Genomic DNA, 10,788 nt, shown 5'->3' on the forward strand with positions numbered 1-10,788 from the left:
CTGTCAGAAATAATAACCCAGATAGTTCTCTCAAGAGCTCTGGGGAAAGTTCAGTGGCACATCATGATGCATGAACGGGCATGGCTGTGTCGGGCAAAACCTTCCGTGTTACTTTAACCTCTGAGAGTGTACAAATTGTAACCAAATCCATTTGGTTACAATTTGTACGCTCTCCGAGTCAATTTGGTTCCATTAGTACTTATTTACTTACTTACTCGCTTACTTACGCCTATTACCTCTGACAAGGGTTTCTCCAAGCATCTCGGTCCTGAGCCAATTAACCTCTCCAGCTGTCGCCAGGTGTGGCCCATTTTATTGGCATCTGCCTCCCAAGTTTCGGCGCACAGGTGTTTCGTGGGCCATCGTCTCTTTATTTTCCCTCGGGGGGGGGGGGGGGGCGGTTCCACTTGTATGCTTTCATGCATATCAACATGTTCAGTGCAACGGTATGTACTGTATATGTATATACTGTATGTCCTTATCTCTGTGCGTGAGTGAGTGTGTGTGTGCTGTGAGTGCACGTGCGTTTGCATCTCTATCGGCCACAGATGAACCACCATCTCGGCATTATACCAATGTCCTTATCGTTCCCGCACGGAGTTATACGAACCGTGACGTTCATTCTTGTCCGCCGCACTTTCATGCATGCGCCGGGTTCGGGGGAAAGCGTTGTGTTTCATCTGTTAACCCATTCAAACCGGGAACGCATCTGTGTAACCACTTTATCCAACTCTTTTTGTGCAAATATTTGAATACAATTTTTTTTTACTCAAATCTTTGCTTCCCTATTAAAACATATTTTGAGATGGGGTCCGTCCGTGCCCAAATACATATCATTGTGGGGGTCCTTGACAAGGAAAAGTTGGAGCACCACTGATATAGCAACATACTGTTAGGTTTTAGAAAAAAATAGATATATATTTGGCCGCGGACCCCCATCTCAAAATGTTTTGTTCCAGGGACCCTCCAGAAGCAAGGATTTGAGTTACAAATGTTCGCCTAAAAAATATATATATATTGAAAGAGTTGCAAAAAAAAAATCAAGATTTTTCAAAAAAATAGCAGATCTACAAGCTCGTAACCCTATGATCTTGTAAATCTGCTATTTTTGAATAGCCAAAGAAATCTAAAATGACACAGATGCGTTCCCGGATTGAATGGGTTAATGCATGTGGATTCGGAATGTCAATGTAAAAAGCCAATGCTTCCTTTTCATGTTCAACGCATTACTGCCTATGGGAGAGCAGATAGCGCTCGATCTAGATGAGTATTTCTGTGTGGCGCTGAGGTGACAAAAAAAGCGTGCGCCTATCTGTGGTGCAGCGCTGCAATCTTAAGTCGGACTGATGGGATTCAAAGAACACCGTATTCACTGGACTGTGTGTGTGTGTGTGTGTGCGACAAGCTCAATCTGAAAAGCAGATTATAAGCAGAGTTTGGCGCAGTGGTAAAGTGCCCGCCCACCACCGCGGAGGTTGTGGGTTTGAATCCACCGTGGTGCAACCGGCTTTGTCAATCGTCTACACGAACACAATTGGCCCGTGTTCGGGGAGGGAAGCCGGGAAGGGATGGTGATAATTGTCACTGCATATAATCCTACGGGCTGGGCTGGCACCTGTCAGCAAGGGGTGTTTTGTCAGGCAGGAGGAGTAGGACAAAGGCTCTACGTCCTCCCGGTGGGGGCTCCTCACTGGTAGGTGAGTCAGTAGGATACAGCACAGACGACACAGAAGCGTGTGTGGGCATAACAACACAATTGGGGAGAAAAAGGGAGAAAAAAGCAACAACAACAAAAACGTTTATCAGCATTATTTTTCTTTTATATTGCTTTGAAAAGAGAGGAAAAGGTACTCAAAATATTACCGTTATTGTAGATGGAAAAGCAAACATAATGTTTTTTAATTATATAGTTTTGCATTGGAATATAACTGCAATATAGCATTCATACAGTAAAGAGTGTAAAAATGGAACCGTGAATTTGAATGACAACATGAAAAATCAGCTACTGTACAACTATTTAACTGCTCAGTGAGTAATGTTACTTGGTGTTTAGAATGTATATAAGCTATTAGGCAGTGGAACTGCATACTACCCGCAGTTTATGCCCCAACATACTGTATCTGTAATAATATTCAAACCATGTATGTTTAGTTTTTTTACCCATTAGCTGTTTATTAAAGTATAAACAATGGAGTGAGAGAGTGCATGAAAGACATCCATCCATTCAACCTCGAAGGCGTAAGGAAAATCCAATTAAGCTAATTGTTGAAGTGTATCCCAGGGAACAGAGGTTGGGGGCAGCAGGTCAAATTGTGTTTTCCTAAACGTGTCACAGGGCAAAATGTAAATCACACTAATCATTCATATGGATCACTAGATGAGCACCGAGGCACAGCTACTAAATAATGAAGATGGATTCATAAAAAAAATAGTATTTTGATTTCTTCTTTTTTTCCCCCCACTGTCATGGCAACGGGCGCATTACATTTCTGGTATTGTTGTTTCATAAGCTATGATATCGTTGCTGTCGGGCAGAAACCTCCTAATGTTTTACTTTTGTGTTTTTTCTTAAATTGACACTCTACTGGATCATACTGCAGCGTCGCACGCAAATATCAAAAATAGCAGCTCCATTTGAGCTTGCATATCTACTACTTTTGACGCTTTTGAAGTTGAATCCTGAAAAGTGTAACAGTTTTGGACATAATAATGAGATTTCCACCCGATAGAGACGATAGAAAGTACCGATGTTTCAGTTCAAATGTTACGCCCGTTTTCATTAGCGTTGCCAAAGATCAGTCTTACTTGGCTACGTGCGGTCCAATCAGAGTCAGTCACAACATGATCAAAATCCAGCAGACATTCTGATTGGTTCAATGTTAACCCATTCAATCGCATGCAGTACTGTGTCATTTTAGATAACCATTATTTTATACGTTGGGCTAAAAATAGCAGATATACAAGCTCATAGCGCGGCACTCGGTGCCGCGCTATGAGCTTGTATATCTGTTTTGTTTGTGAAAATGTGTGCAAATCTTTGAATACATATTTTTTAAAGCGAACATTTGTAACTCAAATCTTTGCTTTTGGGGATTCTACAAATATCTTCTAAATCCTAACAGTTTTGTTTTTTTAAATCTCATGTTGCTACTGTATAATATCAGTAGTTCTCAAACCTTTTTCATGTCAAGGACCCTCAAAATGATATGTATTTGGCTGCGGACCCCCATCTGAAAATATTTCGTTCCAGGGTCGTTCGGCGGTGCAATGTAGGTGTGAGGCCCTACCCAAACTGTAGATGTGAGAGCCGCGTAGTGGCCCGAACCTCTAGTATTATAAATGAGCTGAAGTAAAATTTTTCACCTGAAAATGGAGTACCTTGGTCTTGGTGATACTTTGATTGTCTGCACCACTGGGGATTTAAAATCATGCTGGACTTCTTGGATTGTCGTTTCTAAGAAAAGATATGGAAATTTTGGGGATCTGACAATGTCTGATATTTTATTCTAACATGCCTTTTACTGTCTTCATTCTCTAATTGACAGCCACTCGCACGGCCATCGCACGCACGGAAGGCGAGACCAGCAGGATTCCTGAAAGCCCGTTCTAACGAGTACGCTGGTGACGTCCTTGACCTCTGTCACAAATTACGTGAGTGTTCCCTCTCTCTGCGTTCCAATTAGTCTGAAAGTATTCTAATTTTATTGTGTGCAGGCTAAGGACACTCACCACCTGTCACAGTGCAGTGGTCATTAGTCTGGAAGAGACAGGTGTGTGTGTGTGTGTGTGTGTGTGGGGGGTGCTAGTATACTTTTTGTGAGACATGTGCAATTGACATGTAACGTGTGTTTGAGTGCATACAGAGGGTGTGTAACTGTCTGTGGTAGAGCCTACTGTATGTTGTTAGATGAAGTGTAGTGTATGTGCTGTGTCTGCGTACGTATGTAAGGTGTGGTTTTGTGCATGTGCTCAAATGGACCATTTGATATCATTGGTTTGTACTGTTAGTGTAGTTAAAGTTACTTTTGTACTTTTACTCAAGTACATTTTGAATTCCAGACTTTTACTTGTAACAGGGTACTTCTACATTGCAGTATTAATAATTTTACTTAGGTAAAGAATTTTAGTACTTTTTCCACCACTGACTGTGGCACTATTTAGTAAAAGTATGAGTCACTCTGTAACTCTGCATACTGTGCCGTTGCCTTGCAGGGGTAATGATGAGTCATTGCTTGACAATGCGCCTGTAAGTCAGTCTGGTCCATTATATCAGTGGATGAATGAGCTTTTTTTTGGTTTACCATATTATTATCCACTCCACTAACTAAGTACAAGAGACAAAACGGCAGCCATTCCCCTTGAGAAAAGAACAACAGTGGAGCATCATCATTGCTTCAAGTTCAAAGCAAAAGACTGCGATTAAGAGTGGGGACTTTAAGTGTAATGGCTTCTTGTGTGTGTGTGTGTGTGTGTGTGTGTGTGTGTGTGTGTGTGTGTGTGTGTGTGTGTGTGTGTGTGTGTGTGTGTGTGTGTGTGTGTGTGTGTGTGTGTGTGTGTGTGTGTGTGTGTGTGTGTGTGTGTGTGTGTGTGTGTGTGTGTGTGTGTGTGTGTGTGTGGTGATACCCAGTGGTAACTAAGTGCATGTACTCAAGTACTGTATTTTCAATACTTTTACTTCATACACCACCACATCTCAGAGGAAAATATTGTACTTTAACTCCACTGCAACTATATGAAAACTTTAGTTACTTTCTGGATTTTGATTATTATTACAAAACATATACACTAAACCACTTCAGCCCTATATAGATTTCGGCCATTTGAAAATAATTGATCTACAAGCTCACATTATACGTTTCGAAAACTTGTGAAATGGGACATTCTGCACAATGACTATTTTTACTTTTGGTACTTTTAAGTATATTTTGATGCTGATACTTTTGTACCTTTAATCAAGTACATTTTGATTACACATTCAATCTGGGAACGCATACTGTGTCATTTTCAATTTTGTTGCTATAAACATTATACCAGAAGCAAAGATTTGAGTTAAAAATTTATATATTCAAAGATTTGCACACATTTGCACGATTTTTTTTTAGTTAAAGCAGGGAACCAAATTTGCAATTTGACCTCTGAGCCTGGCACCCCCGGGGCTCATTAAATGGCCTGTTGAAAGCAGTGGCTAAAGGGTCTCATTAAAGGAACATAGGCCTACCGCTGTCTTCTACTCTCAACACTATTGGCCCATTTGGACTTCATCACTGAAGAAACCACATTTAGAGGTGAGGGATCGGCGGTGAAATGGGCTCATTTAAAAGTCTCCAAGAGGAGCGTATGAAGACAGTTTCCCCTTAAAAGTCTCCAAGAGGAGCGTATGAAGATAGTTTCCCCTTAAAAGAGGTTAAAATGACCATAGTTGCATTAAACCTCAGCCTATGCAGAAAGTCCTAGGTTCTTTGATAGCTGGCTGCACTTAATAATGTGCCACCTGTGGTCACACTCTTTGGAGTGGTAATGGCCGCGTTTCCCAACGAGATTCGTAGAGATGCTGCGTTGAGATCCTGCGCAGGTTGTACGACGGGTCTAACGTGCGTCCACACAATCTGCGCAGTACCATAGCAGCCACGTAGATTTCAGCTCATGCGCTGCCTACGCAGCCTGCGTAAGAGCCTGGGACCCGGCGAAACCAACGCTCTACCCTCATTAGTAGCAGCTGGTTCTGCCCAACGTGCAATCGCTTCACACGTCCACGGCGTTACGTTTCTGCTAAAACTACATTTGGGAGACAGAATGGCGTATCCTACTCTCCTCCTACTTCTGCGAGAGGCGTAGCCCTGCAGTGCTGTCCTACGAAGCAGTTTGTTACTAGCGCCCTGGGGCGGTAGTAACACCGATCGTAGCGAAATAGATCCATGAAAAGACCGACCGACCACACACACACACACACACACACACACACACACACACACACACACACACATTTAATTTATATATAATTTATATATATATATATATATATATATATATATATATATATATATATATATATATATATATATATATGTATATATGTATATATATATATATATATATATATATATATATATGTATATATATATATGTATATGTATATACACACACTCACACACACACACAACGCGGGCAGCTGCGCTGCTTCTAGCCCTGATTCAGAGCGTTAGTGGGTACAGCCACACATCCGTAAAGCGTCCGTCAAGTTTCCGTACGGTCGCCGGAAGTCCCATCCACTCCCATGTTAAGTTTAAAACCGGAAGTACCGTTCCGTTTTTTTTTTTAACATGGGAGTGGATGGGACCTCCGGCGTCCGTACGGCAACTTGACGGACGCTTTACGGACATGTGTGGCTGTAGTTCACTAACGCTCTGAACCAGGGCTTCGTCCTCTATATGCATGAACCCGAAGTTTACAAATTGTACTCTCACGGATGATCCGATCGTCTGATAAAAATATTAAGCATATGCCAAGTTAACTAAAGGTATATAAATGATGCTGAGCTAAACATGTTTACTTAATTTCGAAGTTTTATAGTTAAACGTTATGATGAAAGTCCCCAGTTCCTCTCACAAAGTGACAGCTGTTGCGCTCGCCATGTTTATGAATGGTTAAAACATCTTTTGAAACTAGCAGATCTACAAGCTCACAACGCTTCACAAGCTTGTAGATTTGCTATTTTCAAAAGATTTTAATACATATTAATTTTGGGAAATGGGACATTCTGCATTCCTTTTGGTATTTTAAGTATATTTAATTTACTTGCATAATGGGGACACTTTAGTGTTTTATTTAACTTGCAGATGTCAACTCACCACTGTAATTTCATTCATAAATATATTATTCAAAAGTTGTATTTGGAGTGGACTGCTTCAGGACATCTGACAGTTGGCTCTGGTATTTTTATGATCCATTTCACTTTCGCAAAGGGTGTTTAAACTGCAGTGTAGCGTATGACAGCCCTACGTAGTTTACGTCGGCCTTACGTAGACTTCGTCCAGGAGGTCTTTACGTCTATGCTGTCTCGCGAATGTAGTTTTAGCACACACGTAATGAGAACCTGCGACGATGGTGCCTCCTGAAGCCAGTTTAGATACCACGTAGAGCACACACAGCTGCTACTAATGAAGATAGATCGTGGCGGGGTTGCTACTGCGCAGGTGCGTGGAGGCTCTCACGCAGCTTCTAGGCTGCGTCTGAGCTCAAAGTCGTTTGGGAAACCTGGCCAATGACTTAAGGGTTCCTTGCTGTGACTGTAGACGAATGGAAGTTAAATTGCTGACACTTAGCTCAGTTTGAAATAGTTTAATGTATCCAGCTTCAGTGTGCCTGAAGTGTATTAGAACTGCCAACCATTGAGTGTCCCTAGTAGACCTCTAGTCCTACTGCTCATATAAACAGAGCCTCTACCTTTAAATGCATTTCAAATCTGAGGCTTTTTTGGTATAATATTTAAATTGTTTTGAGAAAAAAGTCTGCTATTTGTCCCAAAGTGACTGCAAAAGATTGCTGCTATTTGTTTCAAAAATCTTTATATCCTGTATATATAACATGTATATAACAACGCAATGGGACATAGCTCTGTTTACACAATGCTGTACCCCCTCCAACTGTATATATTTGCCCCATTGTCAACTGTTGTTATTATAAGTGCTGTAGTTTTGCCATGTCAGGTAACCTGCTGACTCACAATTCATTTCAAGCTACTAACTGACTAGTGTACATCCACGAGTACATTGCCAACACTCTATTCCTGCTTAGCTTGTCTTTGTATCTCAGTAAAGGGACAAATTATAAGAGCTTGGACTTCATAGCACTGCCCGTAATACATTGCCTTGTTTTTCCACATCCCTACGCTTTCACATAACCCCCCCCCCCCCCCCCTGACTGACAGCATTGGTTCTCAATGTGGGGTCCTTGGAGGGGTACCAGGTTAACCACTTTGCTTACTCATACTTTATAGTGTGGCTATTCAAAAATAGCAGATATACAAGCTATTTTGGAAAAATCTTGAAAATGTAAGCAAATCTTTGAATAGATATATTTTTAAAGCAAACTTTTGTAACTAAAATCTTTGCTTCTGGGGGGTCCCTGGAACAAAATATTTTGAGATGGGGGTCCGCGGCCAAATTACATATAATTTTGACATGAAAAAGTTTGAGAACCACTGCTCTATATAGCAAGGACCGGGGCAGATTGTTCTTTCTGAGGAGGCTGAGGTCCTTGGGTGTGTGTAACAGGATGCTGCAGATGTCAGTCTGTAATGGCTATAGCTGTCTCTTCATCCTGTGCTCGGGACTAATTGCCCGGTAAACAAGCTGTCCAGTATAGCTTGCTTTTGTGTGTTCTCCTGTAGTGTTACCTGTCTTGCCCTCTGCTAGCACTGCCGAGGATGTATAGTGTTGTATATTGCAGTCACTGCAGTGGTTCTCAAAGTGGGGTCCGGGGACCCCCAGGGTCCGTGGGGGGGTATCCAGGGGGTCCGCGGCCAAATACATATAATTTTGGGGGTCCTTGACATGAAAAAGTTTGAGAACCACTGGTATATTGTATGCAGTGTTGCCAGATTTTGCGAGAGAAATAAGCAACCGCAGGTCTATGAAAACGAGCTCAAAAGAAGCGACCAGGCCACATGAGCACTTTAAACCTACTGTACGTATGCATCGGATATTAAAAAATAGACGCTCTACAAGCTTTTTCCCCCCAAAGAAAACTTGAATATGATGTCTCTCCTTCATGCTGTATCTACTGTACTGTTCTTCCTCCTTGTCCTGTAACCTGTTCTTAACAGCTGTAGGCTACTGTCTTTCATGGCGCCTGAATTTCCCCCGCGGGATCAATAATAAAGGTCATATCTTATCTTAGATCAGCTAGCACAGGAATCAGGATGTATGTCCCTACCTTCTTTCCCTACGACACCCTGGCCAACACTCCCAGCATCCTAGACTTTTTATACCTGCTGGCTTCCAATCCGTGGAATAATGACCTTCCCCCTCTTCAGTCAGAAATGCAGACTCGCCTATTTTCCGCTGCAGTCTGAAAGGTTAAGGCGGGGGTGGTGAGAGACGTTGCCCCTTAATCCATTAGGACCGGATCTGTGTCATTTTCGATTTGAGCTATAACCATTATTTTATACTTTGGGCTATTCAAAAATAGCAGATCTACAAGCTTGTAGCTCTACCACCCAAAATGATGTATTAATTAAATTATGTATTGGGCCGCCGACTCCCATCTCAAAATATTTTGTTCCAGGCCCCCCCCCCCCCCCCCCCACAAATGTTCGCTTTAAAAAAATATATAAAATTCAAAGATTTGCACACATTTTCAAGATTTTTCTAAAATAGCAGATCTACAAGCTCATAGCGCTATGAGCTTGTAGATCTGCTATTTTTGAATAGCCAAAGTATAAAACAATGGCTAAAGTGGTTGCTTTCCCGGTCTCAATGGCTTAATTGGCATCTTTTTCAAAGATAATGAGAGTAAACCGCGGCAGACGGTGTGTGTTTGCAACAATGTGTGTTCAGCAGGTGATACGGGGTAGAAAGGCTTGTAAAAAAAAAAGTCGTACGGGCCCACATTGCCTTGTAGAAAACCAACACAGCATTGTAGGGGGGAGAGGCTATTTGCGCTCAACCAAAAAACTCTATTTCAGACAAATTGGACCCAATGCTTCTGAGGTGATGGAACCCTCTCGCTGGGTCAACGCGCTGCAATAGAAGAATGCCCATCCATTATTATTTTGAATGTGTTTCCTGTCTCTGTGTCTCGGAGATAGTGCCTCGAGCCCGATTGAAAATAGCCGACCCACAAGCTCACAACGCGTGGCGGATGCACACGTCGTGAGCTTGCAGGTCGACACCATCGTGCGACAGGAGTATAAATGAGGCTCTCTCACTGACAGACTCTGGCTCTGTTTCTTCTGCACAAACACACACAGATATGTGGACACACATAGACATGTGCAGTGTGTCCGCACACGCGTGCGCAGTCTGCGCACACACGCACGGACACACACGTGTGTTTGTATTACTATGTCGTCACTGTCGGGCAGAAACCTCTTATCTCCATATTCCAACTTTTGTGAGTGTTTTGATCAAACAGTGGCCCTGCTTGATCATACTATTGTATACAGTGTCACAAAAAAGTATCAAAGTAGCAGATCTACAAGTGCGAAAGCCTTTGAGCTTGTAGATCTGTACTTTTGCTGTTTTTGAATTTGAATCCTGCAAAGTAACAGTTTTGGACATATGAGGTTTCCACCCGACAGACACACACACGCCATCCATAAAAAAAAATCCATTAGAATGGCTAGCTTTCTCACTAATTCGATTTGTGTGAAGTATGGGAAAATGTCAAGGGTACTGTTAGTGTAGTTAGGGGGGACATAATCCCTGTTCTCCTCATTAAGCACACCAGAAGTTCTTGTAAAACATCCAGCAAATCATTGCTTGTTGTGCTCCCTGTTTTATGTTGTTGTAGTTATTTTGTAAGACAAGACAAAGCAAGTTCATTTGCATAGCACATTTCAACAAGGCAATTAAAGTGGTTTATTATTGAAAACTCTCTTGACTGTTTTGGAAATATGCTGACCGCCGCTCTCCGTTAAAGAGAAGTGACACCAAGACTGGATTCAATTGGTTTTGTGATTTATTTTCTCCTTTCCATTTACCATGCAAACAAATGAAGCAAATGAATAACAAGCATTTAAACAGTGCAATCAGATTAGATATTGTAAAGTAAATCAAGTCTGTAAGT

This window comes from Gymnoscopelus braueri, assembly GCF_963280865.1.
Source record: "Gymnoscopelus braueri genome assembly, chromosome: 15".
NCBI classification, from domain to species: domain Eukaryota; kingdom Metazoa; phylum Chordata; class Actinopteri; order Myctophiformes; family Myctophidae; genus Gymnoscopelus; species Gymnoscopelus braueri.